Source organism: Salvelinus fontinalis, chromosome 14, assembly GCF_029448725.1.
Source record: "Salvelinus fontinalis isolate EN_2023a chromosome 14, ASM2944872v1, whole genome shotgun sequence".
In the NCBI taxonomy this organism is placed as follows: Eukaryota; Metazoa; Chordata; class Actinopteri; order Salmoniformes; family Salmonidae; genus Salvelinus; species Salvelinus fontinalis.
This window is the reverse complement of record NC_074678.1, coordinates 47,697,586-47,710,439: the sequence shown is the minus strand read 5'-3', so window position 1 is coordinate 47,710,439 and position 12,854 is coordinate 47,697,586.

Sequence of the window (12,854 nt, the reverse complement as noted above, 5' to 3'; positions counted from 1 at the left end):
CCCAGAAGCTAGAATATGCATATAATTAGTAGATTTGGATAGAAAACACTCTAAAGTTTCTAAAACTGTTAGTATAATGTCTGTGAGTATAACAGAACTCATATGGCAGGCAAAAATCTGAGAAAAATCCAACCAGGAAGTGGGAAATCGGAGGTTTGTAGTTTTTCAAGTGATTGCCTGTCCAATATCCAGTGTAAACGGGGTCAGATTGCACTTCTTAAGGCTTCCAATAGATGTCAACAGTCTTTAGAAAGTTGTTTCAGGCTTCTATTGTGAAAGGGGAGCGAATAAGCCCACTCACAGTATGTGGCTCAGCTGAAAGACTTTAGTTGTTTATCGTGCGCGGCCGTGAGTGTGAGCTCCGTTCCCTTTCCTTTCTAATAACAACGGAATTGTCCGGTTGAAACATTATTGAAAATGTATGATAAAAACATCCTAAGGATTCTGTACATCGTTTGACATGTTTCTACGAACTGTAATGGAACTTTTTTGACTTTTCGTCTGGACTTAGTTTCCGCGCGCGAACAAAAAGGAGGTTTTTGGACATAAAGATGAACTTTATCGAACAAAATGAACATTTATTGTGGAACTGGGATTCCTGGGAGTGCATTCCGATGAAGATCATCAAAGGTAAGTGAATATTTATAACGCTATTTCTGACTTTTGTTGACCTTGTATCTGTATGGCTTGTTTTGGTGGCTGAGTGCTGTACTCAGATTATCGCATGGTGTGCTTTCGCCGTAAAGCTTTTTTGAAATCTGACACAGCGGTTGCATTAAGGAGAAGTTTATCTTTAATCCTATGTGTAACACTTGTATCATTCATCAAAGTTTATGATGAGTATTTCTGTAAATTGATGTGGCTCTCTGCAAATTCACCGGATGTTTTGGAGGCACAACATTACTGAACATAACGCGCAAATGTAAACTGAGATTTTTGGATATAAATATTAACTTTATCAAACAAAACATACATGTATTTTGTAACATGAAGTCCTATGAGTGCCACCTGATGAAGATCATCAAAGGTTAGTGAATAATTTTATCTCTATTTCTGCTTTTTGTGACTACTCTCTTTGGCTGGAAAATGGCTATGTTTTTTGTGACTAGGCGCTAACCAAACATAATCGCATGGTATGCTTTCGCCGTAAAGCCTTTTTGAAATCGGACACTGTGGTTGGATTAACAAGAAGTTTATCTTTGAAATGGTGTATAAGACTTGTATGTTTGAGGAATTTTAATTTGGGGATTTCTGTTGTTTGAATTTGGCACCCTGCAATTTCACTGGCTGTTGTCAAATCGATCCCGTTAACGGGATTTGAGCCATATGAAGTTTTAAGCTTAAAAAAAGTTTTGCATGTTATTTTGGCATTAATACGTGTCACATATCAGTTAGCAAACCATGTCAAAAATAAATGAAGAATCATTGCTCTGAGCCTAGCTCAGTACTTTCTGTGGTGGTGGGGCAGTCAGTGGAAAATATGGAGCATAGGGGTTGGTAATGTTCTCAAGTTGAACCGGGATTGGCTCAGTGTTCTGTCACTCATGGGGACACTACATCACCGCCAAATCCAAGGGTAGAGCTCGATAATTCGCGCCTCTTGTGTGCTGCCATAGTTACATTAGAAGTGCCAATCCAAGAAGGCTCAAGGTCATTGGCCACAGATAGAATTATGTCAAATCACGTTATATCTACAGCAGCTTTGATTGGACTGAACATGTCAACATCATACTTTCAAAATCTTAGCAGCAGTCATCATCATGAATCAAGTAGACAATCTAATGGACAATCCTTTTTAATCCTTGTCATATGAAGAAAAAGAATGACGAGAAAGTATAGGTAACATGTATCGGTGCTCATCGGCCATTGGACATAAACATTACACAACAAGTTGGAAATCGCGAATTCAACTATCAGTGGTTTGGAAGGAATCACTGAAAGCATTGCAAAGCAATCACTAGCCTGCTATTCAGTGGAGTAAGTGTGTGGTCCAAGTCTGGGTTTAAGGGTCTCTTCTCCAAGCTTAAAAGGATAAACATTCAACATTGGCCATGCTGTCTGTCCAGCATGACTTCTGCCACGCTCAAAATAACTGGAAACTCAAAACTGGGAAATCTGACTTCAGTGAGTTCAAGACAACTGGGAACTCTGGAAAAAACAACCTCTGAATGGGAAAATAGATATTGAAATTATAAGTCAGGAAATCGGGCCTCTTTCTAGAGCTCTGACCTGAAGATCACTTGAGTCATCATGATTCGACCATGTTTTTTTCCGAGTTCCCAGTTGTCTTGAAAGCACCATAAATCCAGAGAATGTCAGACTTTGATGTTTGATGACAAAGTTTTCCCATGAAGGATCGCCACCCCACCTTCCTGTTCAAGTGAGAACAGCACAACAATGTGAGTCCAATTATGTCTTGTATGAAGCTGCATAAATGATGTAATATGCCAGGGAAATATGTATACTGTAGCTAAGAAAGTCATACTAATTGTATGTTGTGTAGAAAGCTGTTTGTAGCCCATGTGCCTCATCCTAATAATTTGGTCCCTTTTCCCTTCTTAATTTCGCCTACTGTTCTGACTTGGTGGTGCACATGTAGCTTATAGCCTGTTTTAGAGAAATGTAATCATTGAATATTGTAAGAGCTTCCATTGTCTGGTTATATGCTCTCTTTATTTATCCTACGGTTCTGACTTGGTGTACAGGGAGAATATTGCAAAACGGCCCATATTTAGAATTCTGACGCTGTACATCTCAAAAGTGCTGAACAAATTGATATATTGACTACGTCCATCCTAGCTCGCTCATTACTGCCTTAATCGACATTGTGGATTGCCTCTTATCCGCTCGTCATCCCATAGTTTCAATTGCCATTAGAAGCCACATTTCTTTAAGCAAGTCAGCCATATCAGCTGTTTTTTTAAGGCAGTAAATGAGGATGAATGAACTGTTTCACTGCCGACAAGGCTTCGCTGATAGCCAGGTGTAAGGTGTTGGGACTGCTGTTTGGACTCTGCTGTTGGAACAGCTTTATGTAAGCCCTAAAAGTCTTTGGGCACCATTTGTCACAGTTATAGTGCAATTAATCTATTGTTTATTGTTGTGTTGTGTAGTGGTATTGCTGGCATGCATCAAAAACATATATGTATTTTTTCCCCACCAAGATTTACAAGCCAAAATTGCCACTGATCCAGACTGAAGAGAAATCTGCACATAATGTGTCCCTGATCACCTGAAGTGGTCAGCCAGATCTGAACCCAATCCAAGCACAATGCAACTTTTGTTTGTCTAGATCTGTAGTTTTTATGCTTTCTTCGTATTGTGATATCAGGTCAATGTCCCATGTAAGTGTCAAGTGTCGACACAGCCGTAGAACAGCTAAGTGCCCTCCCGAGTCACTTTATACACAGAAGATCTCTACTAAACATAGAATCACATGGTTTAGCTCAGGGGAAAGGCAACCCTGTTCATTGGCTGCAGTCCATATACATTCGTTTTATCCCCCCAGCCATTGCGCTAGCAACTTTCCCTCTGGAACTTTCCCTCTGGAATCCCCGTCAAAGTCCAATTCATAAATTCATAGTGCTACGGAGCGAGTGAAGAACTTTGATCAATTGTGGGGTTGATATGATCCACAATTCAATGCAAACTCTAGTCACATGTCAATCTCCGGTGGCCGCGAAGTGTAACATTTAACCAACACTGATGCATTTTCAGCATGTCTGACAAAATTATGATTCTAGCTTGCTAAAATATATATATATACTCTAGATACCATTGATTTTATCTTGAGTAAATTGGCTTAATCTTGTAGTGAAGAGCCTAAAACGTAGCTAGATTCATAAACATATTTTTGGAATTCTGAAATGTATCGGAATAAATGACCAAACTATTAAACTAGCTTGCCAGCTGGCCAGCTATGGGTAGCTAGCTACCTGGCAGGAGTGCTAGCTAGCTATGTTAGCTTGCTAGGTGCATTAATAGATTTAGGTGGGTTGCTATTAAGCTCAACTTCAAGATTTCCACAAAGGACTTGTGTTACGTTCTGACCTTAGTTCTTTTGTATTTTCTTTGTTTTAGTATGGTCAGGGCGTGAGTTGGGTGGGTAATCTATGTTTGTGTTTCTATGTTGGGTTTTTCGTTTGGCCTGATATGGTTCTCAATCAGAGGCAGGTGTTAGTCATTGTCTCTGATTGGGAACCATATTTAGGGAGCCTGTTTTCTGTTGTGTTTTGTGGGTGGTTGTCTTCCGTGTCTGTGTGTTCCACACGGAACTGTTTCGGTTTTAGTTCGTTCACTTTATTGTTTTGTATTTCAGTGTTCAGGTTTGTTCCATTAAATATTTGTAAAGGTTTTCTTCCAGGGGTGAAGGAGAGGACCAAAATGCAGCGCGGCTAGTGTTAAACATGTTTAATACAAACACAAGTGAAACACTACAAACAACCTACAAAATAACAAATGTGCAAAACCGATACAGACCTATCTGGTGCAGAACACAAACACAGAGACAGGTAACAATCACCCACAAACAAACAGTGAGAACACCCTACCTTAATATGACTCTCAATTAGAGGAAAACGCAAAACACCTGCCTCTAATCAAGAGCCATACCAGGCAACCCAAAACCAACATAGAAACGGAAAACATAGACTGCCCACCCAAAACTCACGCCTTGACCATCACACACATAAAAAACACCAGAAAACAGGTCAGGAACGTGACAGAACCCCCCCCCCTCAAGGTGCGAATGCCGGGCGCACCAGCACAAAGTCCAGGGGAGGGTCTGGGTGGGCATCTGACCACGGTGGTGGCTCAGGCTCCGGACGCTGTCCCCACACCACCATAGTCACTCCCCGCTTCTGTATCCCCCTCCCAATGACCACCCTCCAACTAAAACCACCTAAATGAAGGGGCAGCACCGGGATAAGGGGCAGCACCGGGATAAGGGGCAGCACCGGGATAAGGGGCAGCACCGGGATAAGGGGCAGCACTGGGATAAGGGGCAGGTCCTGGCTGAGGGACTCTGGCAGGTCCGGGCTGAGGGACTCTGGCAGGTCCGGGCTGAGGGACTCTGGCAGGTCCGGGCTGAGTGGCAGCTCCGGACTGAGTGGCAGCTCATGACTGAGTGGCAGCTCATGACTGAGTGGCAGCTCATGACTGTAGGGTAGCTCATGACTGTAGGGCAGCTCATGACTGTAGGGCAGCTCATGACTGTAGGGCAGCTCATGACTGTAGGGCAGCTCATGACTGTAGGGCAGCTCATGACTGTAGGGCAGCTCATGACTGTAAGGCAGCTCATGACTGTAAGGCAGCTCATGACTGTAGGGCAGCTCATGACTGTAGGGCAGCTCATGACTGTAGGGCAGCTCATGACTGTAGGGCAGCTCCTGACCGGAGGGCAACTCTGGCAGCTCCTGACCGGCTGGCGTCTCTGGCAGCTCCTGACTGGCTGGCGTCTCTGGCAGCTCCTGACTGGCTGGCGTCTCTGGCAGCTCCTGAGTGGCTGGCGGCTCTGGCAGCTCCTGACTGGCTGGCGGCTCTGGCAGCTCCTGACTGGCTGGCGGCTCTGGCAGCTCCTGACTGACGGACGGCTCTAGCGGCTCCTGACTGACGGATGGCTCTAATGGCTCGGGACAGACGGGCGGCTCTAATGGCTCGTGGCAGACGGATGGCTCAGAAGGCGCTGGGCAGACAGATGGCTCAGAAGGCGCTGGGCAGACAGATGGCTCAGACGGCGCTGGGCAGACAGATGGCTCAGACGGCGCTGGGCAGACAGATGGCTCAGACGGCGCTGGGCAGACAGATGGCTCAGACGGCGCTGGGCAGACAGATGGCTCAGACGGCGCTGGGCAGACAGATGGCTCAGACGGCGCTGGGCAGACAGATGGCTCAGACGGCGCTGGGCAGACAGATGGCTCAGACGGCGCTGGGCAGACAGATGGCTCAGACGGAGCTGGGCAGACAGGCAGTGCAGAAGGCGTTGGGCAGACGGCCGACTCTGCCCTGCTGAGGCGCACAGTAGGCCTGGTGCGTGGTGCCGGAACTGGAGGTACCGGGATGACGGCACGCACTTCAAGGCTAGTGCGGGGAGCAGGGACAGGGCACACTGACCTCTCGAAGCGCACTATAGGCCTGGTGCGTGGTACCGGAACTGGAGGTACCGGGCTGAGGGCACGCACCTCAGGGCGAGTGCGGGGAGAAGGAACAGTGCGTACAGGGCTCTGGAGACGCACAGATGGCTTAGTGCGTGGTGCCGGAACTGGAGGTACCGGGCTGAGGGCACGCACCTCAGGGCGAGTGCGGGGAGGAGGAACAGGGCTCTGGAGATGCACTGGAAGCCTGGTGCGTGGTGTAGGCACTGGTGGTACTGGGCTGGGACGGGAAGGTGGCGCCGGATATACCGGACCGTGAAGGAAGACACGCGCTCTTGAGCACCGAGCCTCTCCAACCCTACCAGGTTGAATGGTCCCCGTAGCCCTGCCAGTGCGGCGAGGTGGAAAAACCCGCACTGGGCTATGCAAGCGAACCGGGGACACCACCTGTAAGGCTGGTGCCATGTACGCCGGCCCGAGGAGACGTACTGGAGGCCAGATACGTTGGGCTGGCTTCATGACATCCGGCTCGATGCCCAACCTAGCCCTCCCAGTGCGGCAAGGTGGAATAGCCCGCACTGGGCTAAGCACGCGTACAGGAGACACCGTGCGCTCTTCCGCATAACACGGTGTCTGCCCGTACTCCCGCTCTCCACGGTAATCACACACCTCAGGGCGAGTACCGTGTATGCTACGCCAAACCAACATCTCTCTCTCTTCGCTCTCCCCCAATATCACCAACAACTCATCAAATGTCTCATAATCTCCCATCCTTTCACTTTGGGGCCCTTTATCAGGGTTGCTAAGCCCTAGTTCGGCGGCGAGAGTCGCCGCTCTAAAGATGCTACTGAAGCGGACCAAGACTATGGTGGAGTGGGGTCCACGTCCAGCGCCAGAGCCGCCACCGCGGACAGATCTCCACCCAGGATCTGATGGTTCACAGTATCAAAGGCAGCCGATAGGTCTAGAAGGATGAGAGCAGAGGAGAGAGAGTTAGCTTTAGCAGTGCGGAGCGCCTCCGTGACACAGAGAAGAGCAGTCTCAGTTGAATGACTAGTCTTGAAACCTGACTGATTTGGATCAAGAAGGTCATTCTGAGAGAGATAGCAGGAGAGCTGGCCAAGGACGGCACGTTCAAGAGTTTTGGAGAGAAAAGAAAGAAGGGATACTGGTCTGTAGTTGTTGACATCGGAGGGATCGAGTGTAGGTTTTTTCAGAAGGGGTGCAACTCTCGCTCTCTTGAAGACGGAAGGGACGTAGCCAGCGGTCAAGGATGAGTTGATGAGTGAGGTGAGGTAAGGGAGAAGGTCTCCGGAAATGGTCTGGAGAAGAGAGGAGGGGATGGGGTCAAGCGGGCAGGTTGTTGGGCGGCCGGCCGCCACAAGACGCGAGATTTCATCTGGAGAGAGAGGGGAGAAAGAGGTCAAAGCACAGGCTAGAGCAGTGTAAGCAGAACCAGTGGTGTCGTTTGACTTAGCAAACGAGGATCGGATGTCGTCGACCTTCTTTTCAAAATGGTTGACGAAGTCATCCTCAGAGAGGGGGGGGGGATTCAGGAGGGAGGAGAAGGTGGCAAAGAGCTTCCTAGGGTTAGAGGCAGATGCTTGGAATTTAGAGTGGTAGAAAGTGGCTTTAACAGCAGAGACAGAAGAGGAAAATGTAGAGAGGAGGGAGTGAAAGGATGCCAGGTCCGCAGGGAGGCGAGTTTTCCTCCATTTCCGCTCGGCTGCCCGGAGCCCTGTTCTGTGAGCTCGTAATGAGTCGTCGAGCCACGGAGCAGGAGGGGAGGACCGAGCCGGCCTGGAGGATAGAGGACATAGAGAGTCAAAGGATGCAGAAAGGGAGGAGAGGAGGGTTGAGGAGGCAGAATCAGGAGATAGGTTGGAGAAGGTTTGAGCAGAGGAAAGAGATGATAGGATGGAAGAGGAGAGAGTAGCGGGGGAGAGAGAGCGAAGGTTGGGACGGCGCGATACCATCCGAGTAGGGGCAGAGTGGGAAGTGTTGGATGAGAGCGAGAGGGAAAAGGATACAAGGTAGTGGTCGGAGACTTGGAGGGGAGTTGCAATGAGATTAGTGGAAGAACAGCATCTAGTAAAGATGAGGTCAAGCGTATTGCCTGCCTTGTGAGTAGGGGGGGAAGGTGAGAGGGTGAGGTCAAAAGAGAAGAGGAGTGGAAAGAAGGAGGCAGAGAGGAATGAGTCAAAGGTAGACGTGGGGAGGTTAAAGTCACCCAGAACTGTGAGAGGTGAGCCATCCTCAGGAAAGGAACTTATCAAGGCGTCAAGCTCATTGATGAACTCTCCAAGGGAACCTGGAGGGCGATAAATGATAAGGATGTTAAGCTTGAAAGTGCTGGTAACTGTGACAGCATGGAATTCAAAGGAGGCGATAAACAGATGGGTCAGGGGAGAAAGAGAGAATGTCCACTTGGGAGAGATGAGGATCCCAGTGCCACCACCCCGCTGACCAGAAGCTCTCGGGGTGTGCGAGAACACGTGGGCAGACGAGGAGAGAGCAGTAGGAGTAGCAGTGTTATCTGTGGTAATCCATGTTTCCGTCAGTGCCAATAAGTCGAGGGACTGGAGGGAAGCATAGGCTGAGATGAACTCTGCCTTGTTGGCCGCAGATCGGCAGTTCCAGAGGCTGCCGGAGACCTGGAACTCCACGTGGGTCGTGCGCGCTGGGACCACCAGGTTAGAGTGGCAGCGGCCATGCGGTGTGAAGCGTTTGTATGGTCTGTGCAGAGAGGAGAGAACAGGGATAGACAGACACATAGTTAACAGGCTACAGAAGAGGCTACGCTAATGCAAAGGAGATTGGAATGACAAGTGGACTACACTTCTCGAATGTCCAGAAAGTTAAGCTTACGTTGCAAAAATCTTATTGACTAAAATGATTAAAATGATACAGTACTGCTGGCTGGTGAAGTAGGCTAGCTAGCAGTGGCTGCGTTGTTGACTTTGTTTGAAAGTGTAGCTGGCTAGGTAACCTCGATAACTGGCTAGGTAACCTCGATAACCTCGATAATTACTCTAAACTACACAATTATCTTAGATACAAAGACAGCAAAGACAACTATGTATCTAGCTAACACTACACTGATCAAATCGTTTCGTTGTAATGTATTATTAGTTTCTACAGTGCTGCTAGTCGGTAGAAGTTGACTAGCTAGCTAGCAGTTGTTGACTAGGTAGGAGAACGGTGGCGCAGCGACGAAAATAGCTGGCTAGCTAACCTCGATAATTACTCTAAACTACACAATTATCTTAGATACAAAGACAACAAAGACAACTATGTAGCTAGCTAACACTACACTAATCAAATCGTTCCGTTGTAATGTATTATTAGTTTCTACAGTGCTGCTAGTCGGTAAAAGTTGACTAGCTAGCTAGCAGTTGTTGACTTAGTAGGAGAACGGTGGCGCGGCGCGGCAGACGAAAATAGCTGGCTAGCTAACCTCGATAATTACTCTAAACTACACAATTATCTTAGATACAAAGACAGCAAAGACAACTATGTAGCTAGCTAACACTACACTAATCAAATCGTTCCGTTGTAATGTATTAGTTTCTACAGTGCTGCTAGTCGGTAGAAGTTGACTAGCTAGCTAGCAGTTGTTGACTAGGTAGGAGAACGGTGGCGCGGCGCGGCGGACGAAAATAGCTGGCTAGCTAACCTCGATAATTACTCTAAATTAAATATTCATCATGAACACTTACCACGCTGCGCTTTGGTCCCCCTCTCTTTCTCCCAACGAAGATCGTTACAACTTGCCTCTCTGATCATCACTCTCCCTCGCTTGGGCAAGGGACATTTAAGGTACACTCGAATGTAACGATGTAAAACGTCGTTCCAGCTAGGTACCTCAACTGACCAACTGAGCAAATTGATCAGTTCAGTGATTGCCTGAATTCAACACACCTGGTCTTCCAGTTCAGTTCAACCAAAAATATGAAGTGCCTGCGGCACTCCAAGACCTGGGCTGCTTACCCATGGTTTAGCCTATCCATCTCTCTGTGACCACGATAACTACAGAACAAAGTTGACCACAAATAAAAAGTTGCCCGTGTCTTTGCAATTGATTCAAACAAGCAACATATACAAATACAAAGTTGCCAATGTCTTTGAAATTGATACAAACAAGTGACATATAAAAAAAAAGCTTCAAATGAAAACCGAGAGGATTGCATTAAAATATAAACAGTAGGCCTAAGCTATTAGCCTATTCAGTGGCGATTTTTAGCATGTAAATCTTGGTGTGGCTAAAAAAAGAAAAGTGGGTTGCATGCCAGCAAAGCCACTACACAACACAACACTAAACAATACATTAATTGCAATAAAACGATGACAAAAAGTGCCCATAAACTGTTAGGGCCTACATAAAGCTGTCACAACAGCAGAGTTCCAACAGCAGTCCCAAAACCTTACCACTGCTACCCCTGGCTTTCAGCGGAGCCTTGTCGGGCAGCGAAACTGTTCATTCAGCCTCATTTACTGCCATTAAAAAAAACATAGCTGATATGGCTGACTTGCTTAAACAAAATTGAATGTACAAACTATGGCATAATGGGACGACAAGCGGATAAGAGGAAATCCTTAATTTCGATTAAGACATTAATGAGCGAGCGGAAGTAGTTAATATAACTATTTGTTCAGCACTTTTGAGATGTACAGTGACAGAATTCAGAACATGGGCTGTTCTTACAGTTTACTCCCTGTACAACAAGTCAGAACCGTAGGATAAATAAAGGGGGCATATAAACAGACAATGAAAGCTCTTACAATATTCAATGATTACATTTCTCAAAAACAGGTCATAGGCTACATGTGCCCCACCAAGTCAGAACAGTAGGTGAAATAGGTGAAAATAGGTGAATAGGTGAAAATAGACCAAATTATTAGGGTGAGGCACATTGAAGGCCGTTTGGGTCTTTGCGTGTCAAAAAAGATACACGTTACATACCACTATTTGACGCATTAAAATAAGCTTTTAATTTGACACGTCAAATAACACAATTCTAAAATAGAATGTTGTGTGTGCTGAATTTGCACGTGCAAGCCAAGCGTCACCACTACTATCAGTAGCACTGTCAAAGCTGTACAAAAAAAAGTTTGCAATCAAGCACACAAAGGCAACGAAAGATGTGTTTACAATACCGCGCTGGTGAAAATAGATCAAAATAGACCAGGCACATGGGCTACTAACAGCTTACTACACAACATACACTTAGTATTACTTTCTTAGCTGCAGTATACATATCTCCCTGGAATATTACATAATTTATGCCGCGGCATACAAGACATTTTTGGACTCACCTTGTGAAGGAAAATTTTGTCCTCAAAGTCTGGCATTCCCTGGATTTAAAATACACAGACACTCTATTAAATAGCAGGCTAGTGGTTGCTTTGCAATGCTTGCAGTTAGCCACTGAGTCCTCATTGTTGAATTTGTTATTTTCAACTTGTTGTGTAATCTTTATGTCCAATGGCCGATGAGCATCGATACGTTTTTATAATCTCTCTTCATTATTTCTCTTCATATGACAAGGATTAAAAATGATTTGCCAGTAGATTGTCAACTTGATTGATGATGATGACTGCTAGATAAGACTTTGAAAGTAAGATGTTGACATGATCAGTCCAATCAAAGCTACTGTACATATAACGTGATTTGACGTAATTTTATTTGTGGCCAATGACCTTGAGCCTTCTTGGAAGGGAACTTGTAATATAACTCTAAGGCAGGACCCAAAGGGCTGAAATTTTGGATGTCTACACTTACTAAGGATTTAAACTTGGCGATGACATACTGTCCCCATGAGTGACAGAACACTGAGCCAATCACAGCGCAATGCTCTTATTTACACCACCCCCACAGAAAGTACTGAGCTAGGTTGAAACACCTGCATTCTGGAGCTGCCTCACTCAAGAAAACAAAAAAGAGACCATGCTTGTATGCGACTTTATTAACTAAATTATATATTTATTTTTTAAATTGTTTACAAATTGATATGTGACACGTATTAATGCCAAAATAACATGCAAAACAGGCAAGCCCCCCCACCCCCCAAAAAATATATTCATATATGTTTTATATATTTTTGGGGGGTTGAAAATGAGGGGCCATCAATATTGTGAAATAATTCCAATGTTAAGGAAAGATTTTAATGGAGAAAGCTGATCTGAGAGCAGCGCTCTCTTTCTTTCCGTCCCACCACCATCGGCACGTGCTCCAACGACGGACCTAGCGACCGTTATCTCTGCGTGGCGTTTTGGGAAAAGCATGATACATCTTCAGCCGTTGTAGGAAAGAGGCATCGTTGAGATACTCGTAGGACTAAGTTCCATCGCTATCTGGAAACCGGTCCCAGACCTCGCCAGAGCTCACCTACGACAGTAAGGCGGTGATGGCAAGACAAAAGCTGAGAAAAACGAAGTAAAATCAGTCCATAAGCATGTTGATAGAGGAGGCACTTCTACCCTCTCTCTTATCTCTCATGTTTTGTCTCGTCTGCATCATGCGATACATTTGGGGATTCACTCAGCCGTGCAAATGCCTATAACTGTTAGAAGGAAAACCTCATGCCTGATTCAAACCTTACCCAGGCAACACTTGAAATCAGTTAAATATCCTATTGATATTGATTTTGTAATGTGATATACAGGGATGTAACGCAGGTAAAGAAGTAAATGTTATTTGTTTGGTTCTGTGTTTAGATATCTGAGATGATTCTATTAGGCGCTCACAGCCATGTGAATTTT